The 12,212-nt window shown below is 39.3% G+C and overlaps 1 long non-coding RNA gene across 1 annotated transcript; it reads left to right on the forward strand.

Annotated features, from left to right (window-relative positions):
- Positions 1-9,076: 9,076 nt before the first annotated feature.
- LOC307006028 lies at positions 9,077-12,212 on the forward strand. Its single transcript, XR_013799386.1, has 3 exons — positions 9,077-9,282; positions 10,030-10,090; positions 10,184-12,212. It is a non-coding gene; the product is annotated as an uncharacterized lncRNA (long non-coding RNA).

Consider the following 12,212-nt stretch of genomic DNA (forward strand, 5'->3'; position numbering starts at 1 on the left):
AACTGAAAATCTTTTTTTTTTTTTACTCTTTTGCTTCCTAGAAATGCCAAAACTCTTAGTACAATGGGACTAAGCCCACGGGAACAACTGGCATCACCTTCCAGCATTCAGGACACTGAGAGTATGCTGTTCTCCAGACCACTACTGTAGGAACAGCTAACAGCAAGGTACGATTAAAATACCAACAAATAAACGCAAAGAAGAACCGCATTCATGCACAAAATGGCGGCTAGCACAACACAGCATTCTGAAGCCTTTGTTTTGATAATGGGTTGTCTGAAAATAATAATAGAAAAAAACAAAGGCGGCGTGTGTGGAGAACCTGACTCTCTCCGACATGTTCCCTGTGTTGGTCTGTTGTTATCGTCGTTGCTGTAACTGCGTCGTCAAGTTCTGTGCTCCTATTGGTTCTTGATTTGACCGTCGTCTTGAAAGTCATCACACTGCAGGACAGTGGCTCAACATTTCTGACACTGCCAGATTTTTAACGAAGGACAAATTTTATCGTAATGATCATTAATCGGCTGTTGGCGATGGATAAGTTCACTTCAGAATTAAAATTTCCTGATAATTTACTCTCCCCCATGCCAAGATGTTCATGTCTTTCTTTCTTCAATCAAAAAGAAATCATGTTTTTTGAGGAAAACATTCCAGGATTTTTCTATATAATGGACTTCAATTGCAACCAACGGGTGCAAATCAGGTCCAAATCAATGCAGCTTCAAAGGGCTTCAAAAGCTCTACACGATCCCAGCCGAGGAAGAAGGGTCAAACCATCTGTCATTTTCTTTAAAAAAACAACAACATTTATATACTTTTTAAACACAAATGCTTGACTTTGGTGTTCTGCTTCTGCACAACCTATTACGTTTTCAGGATCAGGGACAGAGCCGTCATTGAAAAGCCAGTATTCATCTATTGCCGCTTTTATAAAGGAACATGAGGTCTCACTTTGCAATAGTGAATTGTTAAAGCGCCATCTTGTGTTTTTTTTATAGTTTGATGTGGTAAAGACCACATCTACTGGGGCATGATCAGAGAGAACAATATTCCCAATTGAAGCAGATCGTGCAAAGACTAAATCAAACGCTCTACACAAAAATGAATGTTAATTTAGTGTGTTTTATGTTATTATAATTAGGATGTCCTTAGATAAATGTTATGAAACTAAAATGCTTTTTTCTTTGTCTTTTGTACAGATGCAGTGATCCAGAAATGTCCTGGATCCACCAGGGGCCAACTAGGGGTAGCTATTGATCAAACGGTCACATCCAAAAACACTCAACAAACATGAGAAAATGACCAGGCTGTATCATATACCTGTTAATGGATTCTCCTGTTCTGGGCTTGTTTTATGTATTGTTGTAATATTGTATTTGTATTGTTAGGGGGGTAACAGTTATAAGACCCGAGACCAGATATGATGAAAGAAGACCAGGAGTCGTGAGGTTCAATCAAAAAGATAAAAATTTACTGAAGAATAGTTTGCAGTTTCATCGGTAGAGCGAGCGTCAAAGTCTCACGAGGAGGTCGCAAGCCAACTCTACCTTACACAAAATAATACACCAATTATACCATTTTGCAAGGGCAAGCATCGCATCATCATACATCTGATTGGCTAAGAGAATATAAGACCATAAACAATTTCACACATGTGAGCAGATAAAAGGTGCCTATCGCCATTAGTTAGGATAGCTGTCGCCAATCCTTAGATTTAGGTCAGCGTTGACCTCGCAGGTTAGAGGAGAGCGTCGATGAGGCTGAGCGCGGGGTCCCAAATGCCTACGTAGAAAGTCAAACACACACACACATAACACCACCAAATAACATCGCCAAGGCCGAAGAGTGCTTGAGCTTCGTATTATCAGTTAGCCAAAACATAGCTCCTCAGGAAGAAAGGGAGAGAAATTGCATTGCTCTCTAGAGAAAATATATAATTTCACAAGCACAAAAGATTATAGCAATGATTATGTGATAATGCATATACTTGATTATTGATTATTATAAAAGTAAGGTAAGCATTCAAAAGGATATGGAATGAAATATATATATAACTGACTGAAGAGACAAGGGATTTTGACCAACCCTTCAGTCCCCCGTTTTAGACCTATGTGGGGCCCAATACCGCCACGTCTGGTCTAACAAGTGAGGTCACTACGGAAGGTGGAGTGGTGACAAATGCTTCCCTGGCGGGTCACAAAAGTCTCTTCGCCTCTTTACGGACATGCTGGAAACTAAAAATTCCAGTCCCCATTCCAAGGCTCTCCCACCTTCCACTCACAACAGGGCATCAATGTTGTTATTTCTCAGTTTATCGCTCAGGCGGTTTGTCAGCTTGATCAGTCTGCTTTCCTCCTCGGCAGGATTCAACTTACTGCAAGCAGACCTGCAAATATATGAGAAGAAGAAACGAACACACAAAAACATAGAAGAGCCAACCCACGCCTCCACTTCTATCCCACCGACCTTTTTGCATAATGAGGGTATTACCGGGATAATTTGGGGAGTGACCAAGCCAAAAGGTCACCGTCTCATTTCCGTCCAAGCGATAGCAGCGATCATTAACGTTCTGATACATGGTTGGAATTAAATTTAGACCCTCAGTTGAATTTAGGCATGGGTATTGAACCCATGATGGACGGTTATAAATCTCCTCACAATCCCAGTGAGTGGAGAACGCATGGAGTCTACCGGTCCAAATTGAAATCTGAATACATCAGGAATGATAAGGCTATTATAATCAAAGCCACAAACGAGAGAGGGAGTGCCAATCGAATGATGGCCCACCTCACTTTCAGTCGTTTGGTATTTCGCACTTCTTCCTAAAGAATTAGCAGCTTCAATATATCGTCGGATTCCGCCATCTGTAATGATAAAACATTGTTACAGAATTTTTACACTATCACACATATAAATGACAGACCTTTACGAGACAGTTCGTTATTATGATGCGGTGATTTGGTTGGAACCCTTATCGAGTGGTTTCACCTGTGACCAATGTCTCCAGACAGTACCCAGAACCCCTCTGTCAAGTAAAACAGATGTATTAGTTGTCAAGAGCACCTGGAAAGGTCCATCAAATTTTGGACCTAGAGGAGAAACAATCTCTCTTTGCAACATTACATTGTCACCTATTTTAGGCAAGGCAGGCATGTAACGACCTGTCATTATTTCACAAGGGCTGATCTGAGTAGTTTTGTTAGGACTGGCTCTCATACTTAAAAGAATCATTGGAACAGCTGCGTGCCACCCTTTCCCCCACTCCAACAATCTCTTTCTCAATGACGTTTTGAGTGTTCTGTTTGTACGTTCAATGGAGCCGCTAGACTGAGGCCTAAACGGGATGTGGAAGTGTTGCTTCACTCCCATCAGTTTCATGACATTTTTCATTACCTTTCCCGTGAAATGTGTACCCTGATCTGAATCAATTTGTAAGGGTAAGCCCCATCTTGGGAAAATTTCATTCAACATTACTTTTGCGGTTGCGTCTGCGGTGCAGTTTCTCAGTGGAAATGCCTCCACCCATCTGGAGAAAAGATCAACAATCATTAGAATGTATGTGAACCCTCCACTAGGGGGCAATGGACCTATGAAATCAATTTGGAGGTGTGTCCACGGACCCTGAGGTCGAGGGGCATGTCCTAAGGGAATTTTCAGCTTTGAGGAAGAATTAACCTTAAGGCATACTAAACATCTCTTACAGAAACCATTGCAAGAAGCCCTCAGCTTTGGCCACCACCAGGTTTTTTTAAATCATTGCATGTAATTTCTCAGGCCCTGCATGTGCCAACCCATGATACAAGGACATTAGTTCGGTTCGAGCAGAAACAGGGCAAACAAATCGTCCATTAAATTTCCAAAGTCCTTCATAATTTTTCTGTGCTCCTAACATTGTCCACTGTACTATCTCTTCAGGGTCATCCTCTGCATAAAGTTCAAAAATGTCTCTGGAAGTCTCATTCTCCTGAATGGAAAGAGCCATCACACATGTTTCAGTCAGTTTTGCAGCCTCTCTGCCCACTCTGCATAGTCACATATCAACAGGCACGGATGTTGCCCTGCCATTGAAACAGGAATAGGAGCAGAATAATATCCTACCATCCCATACGAGTTCCGGCCCGGAACCTTTTGACCCAGAGCAGCGGAGTAAGACCGGGTCCCCACCCATGTCCATAGGTGGAAAGGCCTGCTTGCATCGGCATGTCGTAATGCTGGGGAGGAAGCAAGAGTTTCTTTGATACTCACGAAAGCCTCCTCCATCTCCTCAGTCCAGTCGATCAAATCCGATCCAGGTCTTCCTCCTTTCAGTGCCTCTGTGAGTGGTTTAGAGAGTTTAGTCTATTCAGAAACATACTGGCGGCAGTAATTCAAAAGACCCATCACTTGCCTTAAACCAGTGACAGTGTTTGGCTTTGGAAGTTCAATAATAGCTTTAACTCGTTCGGGGGGGATGCGTCGGCCACGCACCCCCACAATCTGTCCCAGATAAGTCACTTCAGGTAATGCTAGCTGTGCTTTCTTCAAGTTCACTTTGAATCCCCCGTTTTGGAGGGCCTTCAAAACAGTCTGAATAGTTTCAGCTCCCTCTCGTGCTTAATTTCTCAAAGGGTATTGTCTTTTGGCTTCATGCAAGGGACCTGGAATGCTCAGAGGCTGAATCTGTGCCAGACCACAATCATATTTGTCTTTTGCCCATACATTTGGGAATTTAGAAATTATAAACTTCAGCGATACTCACAGAATCAGCCACTGCACATCTCTCCTCATGGTGGGGGCCAGTCTGAGATAAGCGAATTGTTTCATTGCAGCCAAGCACTAGCTTATTTTTAGAAAGCAAAACATCAGCTTCAAGGTTTTTCAAAATGTAAACACCAATAATTGTCCCTACAGTGTTTTCTCCTACCCAAAATTCAGTCTAATATACATTTTCAGAGTTAGAAATGGTTAGAGGGACAGAAACAGATTTGTGATACACCTGTTTGCCATTTAGACCTTCTATATACAAAGTTTCAGAAGTGATTTCAAGATCGATTGGTTACAACAGCCACATTCAACAGTCCGCGCACCTCAGTATAGGGTCCATCATACTGGTTCTCAGTCTGACCGGCTAAAGCTGCCGCCTGAACAGTCTGAGAAGAGATGGTGGGGGCGGAGGGAGCACGAGAGACCGTCTCACATTTCGCAGCTCTCTCAGCCTGATCACACACTGCCTTTAGACCTTCACTCAAACTACACAGATCAGATCCTATCTCTCGTCCGATAATTTTTGTCATCCTATCAAGCTGGACCACCCATTAATCATGTCAGGGATTGCTTTTTCAGGAGTAATTGGTATACCACCCATCTTACATATCCATGAATAGGCAAACACGGATAAAAATTTGATTTTATCAGCTTCCTTTTTTGTTTGCAGCAAGTCTAACTGCTGTGTGATTTTTCCAATCAGAATCAAACCCCTGACTGACCATTTTCTTTATCAGTCATTCTTATTGGTCACAGATGAAAAACCACCACAGGAAAAAATTTAGTAGCCACAACAATAAAATTGGCGGAAAAATACGTTTAGCAACAATAGTGAGACTTCTACACAATGAAACTGCAAATTATGTTTCGCTTCCCAAGTCACATAAAACTGGTCTATGCCAATTTGGGTCAGACTATATATATATTTATTTGTTTGGGACCGTTCCTGATGCATCCCTGGCAAACAACCCTATATTTTACTATTTTAATTTTATTTTATTGATTTAACTAACATCTTGTTCCCTATCTGCCTGAATCACTAACTTCGGGGATCCCCTATCTGAGATGGAAGAGATTGATCAGGTTTTGCGGTGCCACTGGACCTAATCCAGGGACGCCCTCTGCTGGGGTGGTGTACCACACCCGTATTGCCCCACTGGGCCCCCACAGAGTGCGTTTCACTTTTGCTGTTTTAAACAAAACAGCAACCCTTTATACTCTCGTAGTATAAATAATCTTCACTCGCCTCGTCGGAGTGAAGCTCTCCCGTTCCCCTTCAAAATCTCTTCCAATCAGACAGCCCTAATAATTAATAAAATCTCTTTCTACCTTGTTTGCTGATTTGCCAGAGATGTCACCACAGAATGGTTTCCCGCCAATCCTCCACCAAACTGTTAGGGGGGTAACAGTTATAAGACCCGAGACCAGATATGATGAAAGAAGACCAGGAGTCGTGAGGTTCAATCAAAAAGATAAAAATTTACTGAAGAATAGTTTGCAGTTTCATCGGTAGAGCGAGCGTCAAAGTCTCACGAGGAGGTCGCAAGCCAACTCTACCTTACACAAAATAATACACCAATTATACCATTTTGCAAGGGCAAGCATCGCATCATCATACATCTGATTGGCTAAGAGAATATAAGACCATAAACAATTTCACACATGTGAGCAGATAAAAGGTGCCTATCGCCATTAGTTAGGATAGCTGTCGCCAATCCTTAGATTTAGGTCAGCGTTGACCTCGCAGGTTAGAGGAGAGCGTCGATGAGGCTGAGCGCGGGGTCCCAAATGCCTACGTAGAAAGTCAAACACACACACACATAACACCACCAAATAACATCGCCAAGGCCGAAGAGTGCTTGAGCTTCGTATTATCAGTTAGCCAAAACATAGCTCCTCAGGAAGAAAGGGAGAGAAATTGCATTGCTCTCTAGAGAAAATATATAATTTCACAAGCACAAAAGATTATAGCAATGATTATGTGATAATGCATATACTTGATTATTGATTATTATAAAAGTAAGGTAAGCATTCAAAAGGATATGGAATGAAATATATATATAACTGACTGAAGAGACAAGGGATTTTGACCAACCCTTCAGTATATAATAGTGATGGGAAGTCCGCTTCTTTTCCGCGAATCGGTTCTTTCGGATAGTTCGGTTCTTTCGACCAGTTTCAATTAACTGGTTAAAAAAAAAACACACAGTTCACCAGTTGTTTTACGTCCTCACCTAATGACGTCAATTCTATCATCCCAGTGGATAAAAATAAATTCAGATAAAGGCATTTGTAATCATAACGTCAGTTAAATAATAGTAATCATCGTCATAATCATCTTGGATACGTTTATTACATTTACGCTGCGGCTTTGCAAATGAACCCTGTACAGGCAATGTGCAAACGCGGATGTTTTACATGTCTAAACAATAACCTATTGTTACGACCCGGCTCCAAGCCATAACAAAGAGGACAATTCACAAAATGGGTTTACGTGAAGAAAAATATAAGTTTATTTAAAGTTAAACAAATAATGTCTAGGGTCAAAACATAAGGAAATGATAACAAATATCCATACAACATCAAATCAATAAATGGTTGGAAATGGGATTGGTAGAGTGGTGGAAATCATAATGGGAACACAAACTCAATAACCCACCCTTCACACAAAGACAAAAAACAAAAGATGAGAGAGCCTGAACAAAATCCAGGAGATCCTTAAATAAGTTGCCACAGGTGCAGCTGATCTTCAATAAGGCAACTCCGCCCACAGAGGAGGAATTGGACCTAGAATTCACTCAAAAGAAACTAGTGTTAAAAACAGGGGCAAGACCGTAACACCTATAAAGTGAATAAACTGGTCTTCATCAATTTTATTTTATTTGTTATTAAATAAAAGTACATTTAGCCGAATTCGGCCCCTCATTTAAGTCCTCGGTTCACCCGTGCTCATGTATCAGCACAGCATCAGTTGGCTGAAGGAAAGTTCGGTTCAGAGACCGTGTTATCACGCATGCTCAGCTCATCGGTTCATCGGTTCTCAGTATGTCGAACGTGTCCGAAAGAAACAGTTCTCGGTTCTGTCCTGGTGATCCGAGAACCGCTGTACCTGTGCGTTCAGTAGTACGCTCATGCTCAGTATCAGCTGCTCGTGCTCATCACTTCTCTCAGCACAACATGTCAGTGAACTGTTGGAGTTACTGGAGTAAAATACTCCGGGATATTGTTCATTTAGAGTCAGAGGGACTGTCAGGCATGTCGGAAAGTGAGCAGTTGTGGATCCGATCAGCCCTGACGCAAGACTGGTTCGACCGGTTCGACCGGTTCACTAAAAATAACTGGTTCAAAAGAATGATTCGTTCACGAACCGGACATCACTATATAATATAATTGTGTGTTCAGTGTTCAGTAGTTTTCTAATTTTGCGCAGCTTAACAATTTTTCTTTTTAAATTAAAACTGTTTTAATAAAGTTTTAATGTTTTAACTGTTTTACTGTATTACTTCTTTTTTGCTAACTGCAGCGTCTAACATTTAAGGCTTAGCCATGTCATGTGCATTGCATTGCAAGTGTGCAAGTACACGTCCATAACCTATATGTTAATATGTAAGAAATTAATGAAAGCATGTTTTTTACATTTGTTTAGTTTACATCATAAATTATAATATTTTGCATATTAATATACATAATATAAGAACATAACATATTCAAAATATATGTGCACACAATGTTTTTATATATTCCATATACATTTATCAAAAATATATTTTATATATATATTTCATTTTTTAATATATAATATATATTAAGACTATATAAAAGACATATTAGGGACATATATAATATATATTAAGACTATATAAAAGACATATTAGGGACATATATAATATATATTAAGACTATATAAAAGACATATTAGGGACATATATATATATATATATGTGTCACATGTATGTATGCAATATGCTATGAAGTTTGTATATTGAACATGTATACAAATAAATATATGTCATGTATATTGATAATTATATATGTGACATATATGTAAAAGACTGTATTATACATACATAAAATATATGGGCTAGCTTTATATGTCAATATATGAAATTGTTCCATTTTCTAATAGGTTTTATATATGGGCAGATATATATGTACATACAGTATATGTTTTCACTTTCTATGTGGATATATTTAATATATGTATATTTCATATGTGTACATATATACATTTCCGTATGGAACAAAATGTTCAAAAGGGACCATCAAAATAAAGTGAAACTAAGGAACACATACCCACAACAACTAGATGGGTCTAGACGTTATCTGTAGAAACAGCTTTGGGGAAGTGCTCGATCTTGGCAATGAAGCTTCAGAGCGTCACCGCTGAAACACGCCTTAGTGTGTGTCGTTTACATCATTAAATCATCGTTCGCTGAGAGCAGAATCACTCTGCTGGGAGAACTGGGAGAACACAGAAGCCAGCTTTGATGAAAACTCAACTGGCTTCATTGCAACTGGTGTTTCTAGAGGACCGACGAGGTAACAACTCAATGCAGTTCTGCTGACACTATGACAAAATTATATTGTCATTTTAATCCACATTTTATATGAAGACTATGACTTAACAGTTTCACACGGGATATTGTTTAAGATTATAAAATATGCTAAAAACTCGCAACTCAAATTGAATGCTCGTTTTGGTTTCCAAAATCAGATGTAATACTTTTTTTTACTTTTTTTGTTCTAAAAATAATCAAATAAACATTTACACAGATGTAATAAGGTCCAGTTTATTATATGTTAGTTATTATAGATATTATGACATGAAAAGGTTTGTGTTCAGTATCATTATTTCATTATTTACATCAAGTTTCTCAAACCCGATGGCGTTTACGACTGAAACCTGTCCCACTGCACCGCTGTCAGTCTGATGATGAAGACGAGAGGCACAGAAGATCAGATATGATCTGTGTATGATTGAAACCTCTCCCACACTCCCCCTACTGTTGCATTTCACACTGCTCACTGAGGAAGTGTCTCATCTCTCATATAGGCTCTTTCACCAGCGTGCTTGGGATTTTTAGTCTATGAAATTTCCAAAATTATTTCCTCAATATATTTTAGGAGTTGGGAATATTGTGGTAGCCAATTAGCAAATGGCTTTTGTTTTTACTAACACAATAGTCTTAATAAAAAGTGATGTTCTGCTTTAATAAATAAAGAGTACTTTATAATATAGCCTATATATATATTATATGTGTGTTTGTGTGTGTTGTGTGCATGTAGAACAGAACTGAAGTAACATCTGCGCAGTTTCTGTTTATCTGACAGATCACAGTCTGTTGATGTGAGTAAATACTTTTCTTATGAATTAAATTAAATCCTGCTTTAAGAAGAATTTTTTTAACGATTTTTTATTGTTTTATTTTCCGGCCTTTAGAGAAGATCCTTGGTTGAAGACCTTGAAGACCTTGTGCTTTGAGTCTACATCTGCCTTAAGATGGGTGAAGACCAACACCCTAAAGCTTCTGGGAATGGTTTGAGCACTCTTCATAAAAAGGGAAGAGCCCCACCGGATGTCTCTTTAGATTCCATAGCTGACGATTTGATCTCATATTTTAAAGAGTTTCCTGTCTTTAAACAATATGAAAAAGAGATTGAAAAGAAATATGATGTTAAAGCGGAGCATGATGGCTGCTGGCCAGTCGATGATATCAAACGAGCTTGGGGAAAAACACAGAGAATGAATGAAACCTCAAGAAGAAGAAAATGCTGGTCACTTGCTGTAATGCTGCAGATAATGAACAGACGTGCGAGAGATGATGAGAGTAAAGCACAGTCTGATCCACGTGAGGAGAGTGCTGTTCGAGCTCGTGGAGAGAGCCAGAACGAGAGAAGAGAACCGCCAGCCGACGATGAAACCATCTACATACATGTCCCATTCTCAGAGATGTTTGGCCACAAATCAAGCTTTAGCTCAGATCGAGTTCCAATGGAAAGCTTGCCCTATAAATTAAAAGACAAAGTTGATTTACCTTTATTTACTGAAATAAAGAAAAAGACTTCTTACGTTATGCTGTATGACAAGCGAACCAGAAATGCTGCATGGGTGTATAAGATACTGAACAAGAGCATAGTAGATGAAAATGAGAGAGAAAAAAAAAAAATTCTTTTAAAGTGGACGATTCAATTCATGAGTTATTTCAGACACCTGAGGGCAGGAAAGCATATCCGAAACCCTTTGAGCGAGGTCATCTTGCTCCGGCTCACAATCACAGGAGTAGTCAGAGAGCCCAGGACGACACTTTCGTGCTCAGCAACATCTCCCCACAGCACAAGAGCTGCAACCGCGGTATCTGGAGAAAGCTGGAGAACCGATGTGTGCAGATAGCTAAGAAGAAAGAAGTCCGTAATGTTCATGTGTACACCGGCCCACTTTACGTATCCGATAATAATGATTCAGAGCGTGTGGAGTATAAGTTTGTGGGAGGGAAAGTGCTGCCAACTCACTTCTTTAAGGTGATCATAGAGGAGGAGGAGGATGGGAACGTATTAGAGCCAACATGCTATAAGATTCCCAATGAGGAATTAAAAGATTCACATAAAAAGCAACTAAAATCCGTGAAAAAAGTGTCCAAGAAGAAATTACAAAACAAAGATGAATTGGCTAAATTTGAGGCGGATATTGAAGATATTGAGAGAGAATCTGGTCTGATCTTCACAGATCGCAGACGCGAGGAAGGAACGATTGACAGAATGCTGACAGTGAACAGACACACAAATCCTGATCCACAAAAATGCAGATCTGAGATAGAGTCAGAATAAGCACAACACTTTATCTGTGTGTGTGTGTGTGTGTGTGTGTGTGTGTGTGTGTGTGTGTGTGTGTGTGTGTGTGTGTGTGTGTGTGTGTGTGTGTGTGTGTGTGTTTCTATTGCATTACACTGAAACCTGTTTGAGTTGTGTTTGGATGGACTGAAAGTGTGTTTGACTAAGATTGCAACTATCGTATAAATGTTTTCATTTAATATTATTATTGTTTCTCATTAGAAAAGAATAGTTCCAGCTGATATATACTCCAGTATAGTGTAAACCGTATGACACGGCCTTGAGGAAATGTAAACTGATATTTACTTTGATACTGATATGTTGAGGAAGCAAAAATGTAACACTTTGATTAGTTTCACTTTCCTTTAGTTGCAGAACTCCTACTCTTCAAATGTGTTTATCCTTCAAATTACTTTTCTATTTTTCTTAATTGTGTAAATTATACAGACCATTAATTATTTTTAAATATTATTTGATTTAATTGATTGATTGGCACCTTATTTTAATTCTGCTTAGTTGATATTTGTCATTGTCATATTGTATATTTCCTTGTCATTCTTTTTTTTATGAATTTATGATTTGACAATATTGTATGTAAGCATAAACATGTCAATAAAGTACATGACATTGAACTGAATTGA

Source organism: Phoxinus phoxinus (genome assembly GCF_949152265.1).
Source record: "Phoxinus phoxinus genome assembly, chromosome: 1".
NCBI classification, from domain to species: domain Eukaryota; kingdom Metazoa; phylum Chordata; class Actinopteri; order Cypriniformes; family Leuciscidae; genus Phoxinus; species Phoxinus phoxinus.